The 10,031-nt window shown below is 46.3% G+C and overlaps 1 long non-coding RNA gene across 1 annotated transcript; it reads left to right on the top strand.

Moving 5' to 3' along the window:
* Window positions 1-365: 365 nt before the first annotated feature.
* LOC125616771 lies at window positions 366-6,180 on the top strand. Its single transcript, XR_007347510.1, has 3 exons — window positions 366-442; window positions 5,918-5,983; window positions 6,142-6,180. It is a non-coding gene; the product is annotated as an uncharacterized LOC125616771 (long non-coding RNA).
* The last annotated feature ends 3,851 nt before the right edge of the window (window positions 6,181-10,031 follow it).

The following is a 10,031-nucleotide window of genomic DNA, read 5'->3' as shown; positions in this document are numbered from 1 at the left end:
ATGATGGTGGGACCTGAGAGACTGATTCCCACCCCAGGGCTACCTGACTCCAGGTGCCCATGGAGCTCCTACAGACCCTCCCCTAAGGCTGCTGCATTCCCGGCTCCCATGAGGGACTGGCCGCGTTGACTTGAGTCATGCCGCCCTTCCCCACAGGACCACAGCAGTGGTCTCGGATCTGTGCCTGCATACCTCTGGAAAAACTCTGTCCCTGAGTACATTTTAAGTCAGCACCTAATATCTTTAACAAACTTAAATGGCTGAGGAGGATATGATTTCTGGCATGTTATAAACAAGGACATTGAAAATAAAGCAATCACATCGCCCTTAAATGCTTTAACTGGTCTTTTCTCACCAACCTGCAGGAGTGATATACTACTATTTCCAGAAGTCTGTGGGGAAAACAGCCCCTCACTCTGAGATTGCTGAGGAGTCATCACAGGTATGAACGTCTGGCTGTTGTGGACTGGAGGATGAGACAGCCTCACTTGAACCTGAATATGCTCCTCGACCATAAACAGTCAACCACCTACGTGTACAAAATACTACATGAACATGAGGGCTCTGGAGAAATTCTGTCTGTCTCTGGCAAAGTGTCAGAGAAGAGCCTTATTCTCTCCCCTAGTCATGTGCTGGTTATGTGGTCACCTTAGGTCTCTATGGTGGTGGCCCAGAAAAACCTAATAGATCAGATGACCTCCTCACCAGTATGTAGGAGTGACCCTTTTGAGAATGGGCAACCAGGGGTCACAGAGTCTCCTTGATGTCCCAGGCCCAAGAACCTGTGGCAGAAGCTCCTACTTCTAGCCCTGCATGAGAATGCAAATGAATGCTGTATGTCCACTGAAGGACATGCAGTGGGTCAGGGGCTGCCCATCTGTCAGACCGTTTAAACCTCCAGAGCCAGTAGCTCCCACTTTATAAATGAGGAGACAGGCTCCAAAAGAGAGTACCTGGGCCAACTGACATGACAGGAAAGACCACATACTGCTCTCTGGAGGCCTCCTGATACCTCTCCAGTGCTTTTGAGGAAATGGTGGTTCATGCCCAGAGCTCTGGCAACATGGGAGGTGGAGGCAGGAAGATTGTAAATTCAGGGGCAGCCTCAGCAGCCTGGCAAGACCTTGTCTCAAAATAAAAATAAGGACTGGGCTGTGGCTCAGTGGTGCAGTACTCCTGGGTTCAATCTCTAGTACCAAAGAAAGAAAGAAAATGGGGTTCTAGTACCAAAGAAAAGAAAGAACAAGGTTATTGGTGACACTAAGGGTCACGGCTTTTGGGAGATTGGGGGAGCCTCTATAAATGCCCACGATGATAAGTGCCTTGGAGATTATTACATCTTTGCTTTAAAAAAAAAACCCTATCTCCATTTTTAACCAAAAATTATCATATTTGTGTGTCCATCTACAACTAAAAATATTTTTAGTTGTACATGGACACACAATACCTTTATTTAATTTATTTATATGTGGTGCTGAGGATCAAACCCAGTGCCTCACACGTGCGAGGCAAGCATTCTACCACTGAGCCACAACACCAGCACCCGCCTCATCCTGCTTTATCTTGGCATTTTCATACTGAATAAATTACTACAATGGAAGATAGGGTTTAGTGCTTATAACAGCTGCATACTTACTGCTACCTCCAACTAGCATTTCACCTCTCTCTGACTTTCCAACATAATTATAGTTTTTGGCATTGTAAATCTATGAGTAATTACTTCAATTCTTAAAAAAATTTAGATATGATTTTTTTTTATGATTTTTTATCATTTGGCTTTAAAGTTCCTCTCCCTAGCTCCCTCCCACCACTATGGGGCTCTTTTTATTTTTTTTTTCCAATTAAGTTATCATTTATACAGAGTAAAAGCCATCCATTTTAGTGTACAGTTCTAGGTTTTGACAGATATATACAGTTATGTAACCACTACCACAATCAAGATGCAAGTAGTTCTGTCATTTCAAAATATTCCCCATCTAGCCAGGCACATGCCTATAATCCAAGCTACTGTGGAGGCTGAGGAAGGAGGATTAAAAATTGGAGGCCAGACTGGGCAATTTAGTAAGACTCTGTCTCAAAATTAAAAGAGCTAGAAATGAACCTCAATGGGAGAGCACTTGCCTAGCATGAGGCCCTGAGTTTAGTCCCCAGTACTGCAAAAAGAAAAGAAAGAAAATCCCCTTACTGATTTGTGGTCAACACTTCCCCCACTCACAGGCAACCTGTGAGTTTTGTCTTTGCAGAACTGTCATATAAATGGAAACACGTCGTTTTGAGCCTGGTTTCTGTCACTCAGCACCTTGCATTTGAAATTCATCCACTTGTGTACATCAGCAGTAGTAGTCCATTGTGTGAAGGTCACAGTTTGTTTATCCTTCATCAGTTAAGAGACATGGATTGTTTCTAATTTTTGCTGATTACAAATAAAATAAATATAAACATTCCCATATGGGAACATAAGTTTTCCTTTAACTTGGATAAACAGCAGTGGGCTGTTGGGTCATATGGTAAGTATGAGTTCAAGAAATGTAAGGAACAAACTTTTCCAAAGTGATTGTATTATTCTGCAGTCTCATCAGCAATGAATGAGAGATTCCGGTTGTTCCACTTCCTCTCTAGCTTTTGTCATTTTAAAAGCTATTCTAATGCATGATTATCAGTTTTTTAAGATCAATACATAACAAAAAATATGTAAACAATAATCTCTTGTAGTAGAAGATCACTCTTCTTTTGGTTTTCTCTTTAATTTCTATAGTTTTCTCTGTCCCTATAGTCAATTCATCTAAGCTTTCTGCCAAAAATACAAATCTCCTTGCAGTGCATGTAGATGAGTCAGATGAGTTATCAACATGATCATTTTATGCAGACATTTCCTGGAACCCTGAATCTCCCTGCCTGCCTGTGGACTGGGTGCTCTGGAGGCAAAGGGCTCAGCTGTTCTCCTGAGACTTCCTCCACCATAATCCTGGGGACTCATCCCTTCTCTGTTATCCTCTTTCTAGATTACTCTTGAGTTGTTTCCTGAGTAGTCTTATACATTACTTATCTTAAAAAGGTATTTCATACTTGATCAAGCAGTTAGCTAGGTATAGAATTCTACATTGGAAATATTTTAGATTTTGAAGTTCTTCATTCTCTTCTAGTTTTAAATATTGGTGTTAAAAAATCTGATCAAGTTGCATTCCTAATGCTCAGGTGGTAGGTTTTTCATTATCCTTAGTGTTCTGATATTTATTGTGACAACATCTGGGTTAGGCTCCTCTTTGGTCCATTGTCCTAGATACTTGGTGATTCTTCCCCTCTGGAAACTTATGTCCCTCATCTCTGGGAAATTGTCTTGATAAAAAGTGTACAGGGGCTGGGGTTGTGCCTCACTGGTAGTGCTCACCTAGTGTGCATGAGGCACTGGGTTTGATCCTCAGCACCACATAAAAATAAAATAAAGATATTGTGTCCATCTACAACAAAACATTAAAAAAAAAAAAGAGGGAGCTGGGGTTGTGGCTCAGCGGTAGAGCGCTTGCCTACATATGCGAGGCCCTGGATTCAATCCGCAGCACGACATAAAAATAAAGAAAGATATAAAAAAATTTTTTTAAAAGAGGAACAAACTTACTTGACAGCTCTCCCTGCCAACACAGTCTGTTGTCTCCATTCTCTTTTTCAGCAATATTTATGATTTTGCATTTGGAGTTCCTGACCTCTCCTCTTTCTGGGAAATATTATTTCCCAATATTTTATTTTTATATTTTAAGAAAAAAAAGCGATTTCAAGTGTTGAGGTGTAACATTTTTTAGCGCCTCCTATTCTGCTTTGTGAATACAAGAATCTTTCTAAAGACCTCAATTATAGGTGTTTTTTTAAGAGGTTAAACACCTGGTAGTCTTTTTTTTTTTTTATTTAGATTTTTCTGTATGTCAGACTTTATTTTGTAAATTCTTTTTAGATGTATATACGTGACAGTAGAGTGTATTTTGACATGTTATACATATGTGGAGTACAACTTAGATCTAATTAGGATCCCATTCTTGTGGTCATACCTGTGGTAGTTTCACTAGCCGTGTATTCATGTATGAACATAGGAAAGTTGTGTCTGATTCATTCTACTGTCTTTCCTGTCCCCATCCCTTCTCCCTTCTTTTCATTCCCCTTTGTTTAAGCTCGTGAACTTCTTCCCTCCCTCCTTGTGTTAGTATCCACATTTCAGAGAGAATACTTGGCCTTTATTTTTTTGGCATTGGCTTCTTTCACTTAGCATTGTAGTCTCCAGTTCCATCCATTTACTAGCAAATGCCAAAATTTAATTTCCTTTTATGGCTGAGTAATATTCTATTGTGTAGACAAACATTTTCTTTATTCATTCATCTGCTGAAAGGCACTTAGGTTGGTTCCATAGCTTAGTTATTCCGAATTGAGCTGCTATAAACATTGATGTGGCTGCATCACTGTTCATGTTGGGTTAAGTCCTTTGGGTATAAACTGAGGAGTGGGATAGCTGGGTCAAATGGTGGTTCCATTCCAAGTGTTCTGAGGACTCTCCATACTGCTTTCCGGATGGTTTTTACACAAATTTGCAATCCCACCAGCAATGAATGAATGAACCTTTTCCCTCACATCCTGACCAACATTTATTGTTACTTATGTTCTTGATAATTGCCATTCTGACTAGAGTGAGGTGGAATCTCGATGTGGTTTTAATTTGCACTTGTGAAATTGTTAGAGATGTTGAACACTTTTTCATATATTTATTGACCATTCATATTTCTTCTTCTATGAAATGTCTGTTCAGTTCCTTTGATTTTTTTTTAAGTTCTTCGTATATCCTGGAGATTAATGCTCTATTTGAGGTGTAGATGACAAAGATTTTCTCCCATTCTGTAGGCTCTCTCTTCACATTCTTATTGTTTCCTTTGCTGTGAAGAGCTTTTTAGTTTGATGCCATCCCATTTATTTTATTTATTTATTTAAAAAAAAGATTTTTTTTTTAGTTGTAGTTGAACACACAATATCTTTATTTTTATGCGGTGCTGAGGATCGAACCCAGTGCCTCACACGTGCGAGGCAGGCGCTCTACCACTGAGCCCCAGCCCCAGCCCATCCCATTTATTGATTTTACTTGTGCCTTAGGAGTCTTGTTGAGGAAATCAGTGACATGATGGAGATTTGGACCTATATTTTCTGCTGGTAGATGCAGGGTCTCTGGACTAATGCCTGGGTTCTTGATCCACTTTTAGTTTTGTACAGGGTGAGAGACAGGGTTTCAATTTAATTCTGCCTCATATGGATTTCAAGTTTTCCCAGTGCCATTTGTTGAAGAGGCGGTCATTTCTCCAATGTATGTTTATGGTGCCTTTATCTAGCATGAGATAGCTGTGTTCATGTGGGTTTGTCTGCGTCTTCATGTCTGTTTTGGTGCCAATACCATGCCATTTTGTTACTATTGCTCTGTAGTATAATTTAAGCTCTGGTATTGTGATGCCTCCTGATTCACTTTTCCTTCTAAGGATTGCTTGGCTATTCTGGGTCTCTCATTTTTCCAAATGATTTTCGTGACTGCTTTTTCTATTTCTATGAAGAACATCATTGAATTTAATAGGAATTGCATTAAATCTGTATAGCACTTTGACAACGTTAATTCTTCCTATCCAAGATCATGGGAAATCTTTCCATCTTCTAAGGTCTTCTTCAATTTCTTTCTTTAGTATTCTATAGTTTTCATTGTAGAGGTCTTTCACCTCTTTTGTTAGATTGATTCCCAAGTATTCCATTTTATTTTTTGAAGCTATTTTGAATGGTGTAGTTTTCCTAATTTCTCTTTCAGCGGATTCATCATTGAAAACCTGGTAATCTTTAGGTGACTGCTTGTGAAGGCACTGACAGACCTCACCTCAGCCTTCCCTCTCTCTTTGTCATGTAGCCCATAGGAGAGACCTTGAGACCAATGTGGGGGCTGATGGACAAGTGCTACCCAGTGACCACTCAGGTGGGTAAGGGCTGAGGACACCTCTTCCCCTGCCATGGGGTAGCTGTCCTGGGGCACTCTGCAGGCACAGCAAGGGGGACTAAAACTGGAGAGGACCGGCCGGGAAGGACTCCCATTTACTGCTAGCTGTGTGTCACCTCTTTTGTCTCCTTCTGCAGAGACATAAAGTCAACACTGGAAAGAAGCAAGCCTCTGGGGTAAGTTAGGCTTGGAAGGGATGGGATGTGGCTCTCTTCCTGTGAAGCCATTAGACTTAGGGACACCCTACTTCCTGGCAGGAAGTCCCAGGAGTAATGGCAGGCCCCCTCAGGAAAACTTACAGACTTACCAAAGCTCAACCCAAAAGGGAGGGATGTCTCAGGAAAATCTAAGGGCTTTAACACCTCAAATTGAGAACAGGAAGAATAAGGTGTTCTGAGACCCTTGTTGCCCATATTCTGCCCTCTTGACACCCACCCTGCAGACCATGACCCCCCAGGTCAATGGCAGGACAGAATGATGCTGCCTCCAAGGAGGAAAGTGACATCTTGTCTCAGGAGGAAGGGCAGGTAAAGTCCCCAGGAAGGAAGCAATCAACCCATTCTTAGGAGGAGGAGGTGGAAGGAATCCCAAGTGCGAGGTAATGATGGCCTGGGCCTCAAATGGAACATCCCCCACATGGTGGTCCTGAGAAGCTGTGCACCACTGCAGGATGGGGAGGCAGTGGCTGGCTTTAACACTGCCAGGCCAAGTTGCCATCATTGTGGAACGTGGAGCTTTGTGTGAACTGAGAGGGGGCAAAGCTGGTGTGAGCAGGGAGTGGATCTGAATCCTGGCTTTCCCTGACATCTGGTGGAGCAGAGCATCAGTTCCCCGCACCCGCACAACACAGAACCTGCCTGAGCCCCCTACTGTGTCCCCTTCCTCCATCCCAGGAAAAGAGAAGGTGTCGACACAGAACCGCTGTACGTCCATCTGGTAAGACGGCTGGCCCAACCCTGCTGCAGAGACCAGTGAGGGAGACAGGCCATCCCCTCTCAAACCTTCCTGACCCAGGGAGGAGAGGGAGAAAAACCAGGAGGCCAGATTCCTTGACCTTCCTGATTGAGCCTCCCCTGCCCTACTTGAGGAGGAGGTGGGAACTCCAGGCCCCTCACCAGAGCTGGCTGCTCATCTACCCTTTATCACAGCTCACTGGTCCCCCAGGCAACGAGGGTACCTTACCCTGGGTGAAGGTTTCTCCCAGCAAGGGACCCATCTGTTTGTGCCTTTTAGAGGTGGAAAACAAGGAAGAAGAAGGGCCAGGGAGCTGGAGCCCCCAGCTTCTGAAAAAGTTCTGGCCTGGCTTGGTTCCCAGCTGTGGACACCCCAAAGATGCAGAACCATGAATGAGAAAAAGGATCCAATAAATCCTCAAGTTACTGCTATGTAAGGCCTCATTTCAGTTGCCTCATTTCAGGGGCCCCAAGCTGCCTGAACAAACCCACTCTGGCTCCATCCACACACTGTGTCCTGACAGCTGCAGGGACACTGCTTCCTGCCACAAAGCTGTCGCCATAATGGATACTCTCGGGTGGCTCGAGGTGGCCCTGGCTGGCCTTCTGACTCAGGACAGGGAGCTCCCAGCTTGCAGGACACTACAGTAGGTCCTGCGAGCTGGGAGCTCCCTGTCCTGAGGGCACTCAGGAAAATGCTGGTTGAGCCCCAGAGGGATGCTGTGGGGTCCTCTGGAAAAGAGGCCTCGGAATGGCTTCTGCTCTGAGCATCTGGAGTTCTCCATCCCAGGAAATACATGGTCCTTAGATATCTTGGAGCCAGGGCAAGCCTATGCTTGGAGCCACAGGTGTCACAGCCCAGTTCATGGGAGCCAGATAGTATCTTCTCTTCCTCCTCCTCACCACAAACTGCACTACCCTGTGTGGGCTCACATGGCACATCTGGGTGCAGGATTTGAGCAGGCAGGACCAGGATGGCCACCATCCCCACAGTGATAAATCAATAGCACCTGATACTATTTCTCACTGAAGCTGCTCTCGGGGTCTCCCTTGGCCTGTGCCAGGCAGAGTAGGTTCAGGGCACCGAGGAAGGAACCTCCCATTCTGCACCCATCAGCCCAGGTGCTGGATCACTGGGTGATGCACAGGTCCCACGCTGCCTGGCCTCAGGCCTCCCAGGACCCTCAGCCCATATCACCAGAAAGTCATCAGTCAGGTCTCAGGGTGGCTGGGCTGGGTCCCAGGTCATCCTGTGCTCTGTCAACAGCTCGTCCAACAGGGGTCATGAAGGCCTTCTGTGTGGGGAAGCCCCTGCCAGGCAGCCCCAGGACGAGCAAGAGCACAGGACTGCATTCAGCACCTGTGTTCACCCAGGCCAGATCCAGGTCCCAGCCTCCTCCAGGGTGGACCTAGAACCTGCCTGTTCCTGCCAGTGACCTGCTCCTTCCCAGCTGCCAGACTCCACACTTTCTTCTGGCCCTGGACTGCTAGAAGGAATGGGAATCTCATGTGCCTCTGTGGATCTGGCACGGGCAGGAGGCGAGGCTCATCTCCAGTCTTGGAGCCCTCACCTGTCCCATTACTGTGGTGTGCGCTCTGCCCGCCTCCAGGCCTTTCCTTCTGCAGTGGCCTCTCCTGGAATGAGTGACTTCTCCCCGTTGCCCCTGCATACTGTAGGCTGAGCTGCCTGGAGCGCATCCTGCCTGGATCCCTGAAGTGAGCGGCCTCCTTCATATCAGCCTGCAGTAGATCCATACTTGGAGCGGCTTGTGTGGGCGAGGGGGGCTTCATGTTGAACAGGCTGCTGTGTTCGGGAGAGCACTGGGGATAAAGGGGTGTCCTGGCAGAAGCAGGGTGGTTTGGGGGGGCTGCCTTTTTCTCCCTACTCCCACCCGACCCCAACATTGTTCTTGTGAGCCCATCGCCCACTGGCCCATTCAGTGAAGGTGGCATAGAAGGCAGGAAGCCACCCTTGTCCCCACTGCCCCAGGGAATTCTTGCCTGGACCTAAGCTGCACAAGGTGGACATGGAGAAGCACTGCTTCCCTTGCCAGGTGAGCACCTCGGGCAACATGATCATCCCTGGGAGAGGAGTGGGCACATGGGCATGGCCAAGTGTGCTCTAGCTCTAGCTTCTGCACTGCCACCTGGATCCTGTTTCCACTACCACAGCCCCAGGTCAGCTCTATCCCATCCACTCCTCTGTCATCCCCCTAGAACCCCTCCATGCTGGAACCCTCTTGTACCTGTATGCAGGTCCGTCTCCAGAGACACTGCTTCTCTGCAGTCCCTGGCTGGGGGAAGTTCTTCAGCCCACCCTCTGGCTCTGCCCACCTTGACAACCTTCCCACTCCAAATGGCACCAGCCCTGCCCTGGGTCTTGCCCATTCTACTGAGGCCTGGCCCATGCCCCCCTCCACCACCCCCGACAGGCTGTTGCCTTGCCCTTCTCTCCCACCCATTCCTGGAACTCTTTCTGGATTTGGTCCACAGGACCCAGTCAGTCTCCAGACCCTGTTCCCGTCTCCAATTTGCCTTGAGATCATGGCCCAAAGTTAAGGTGCTCCTAGATGGGTACCAGTGGTCTATCACGGGTGCCCCATCCTAGTTCACCAGCACCTTGTGCAAAGCCCAAGCCCACTGAGCACCACCAGCAGATTCCAGGACAGCCGCAGGCTGAACAGTTCCTGGAGTGGCAGCACAACAGGTGGAGGGGCAGGGCACTCCTCAAGTCAGGGTCCCCACATGGCTTCCAGTTCACTTCCACTGTGCCAGCCTTGGGGAATAATTTCTGGAATAATTTGAAAAGAACTGGTATTCATTCTTTAAAGGTTTGGTGAAATCAAGCAGTTATCCATGTGGCCCTGGGTTATTTGTTGTTGGGAGATTATATATTATTGATTCAATCTTGTTTTCTTTTGGGGGGGGCAGGGGGTGCTAGGGGTTTTTTTTATGTGGTGCTGAGGATTGAACCCAGCATCTCACCATGTGCTAGGCGAGCGCTCTACTGCTGAGCCACAACCCAGCCCCATTTGTTTTTATTTATTTAGATTTTTTTCTTTTCTTTTTTTGTT

This window comes from Marmota marmota, unplaced genomic scaffold (assembly GCF_001458135.2).
Source record: "Marmota marmota marmota unplaced genomic scaffold, marMar, whole genome shotgun sequence".
Lineage (NCBI taxonomy): Eukaryota > Metazoa > Chordata > Mammalia > Rodentia > Sciuridae > Marmota > Marmota marmota.
The sequence above is the reverse complement of the archived record's forward strand: the minus strand, read 5'-3'. Positions and strand labels throughout refer to the sequence as shown.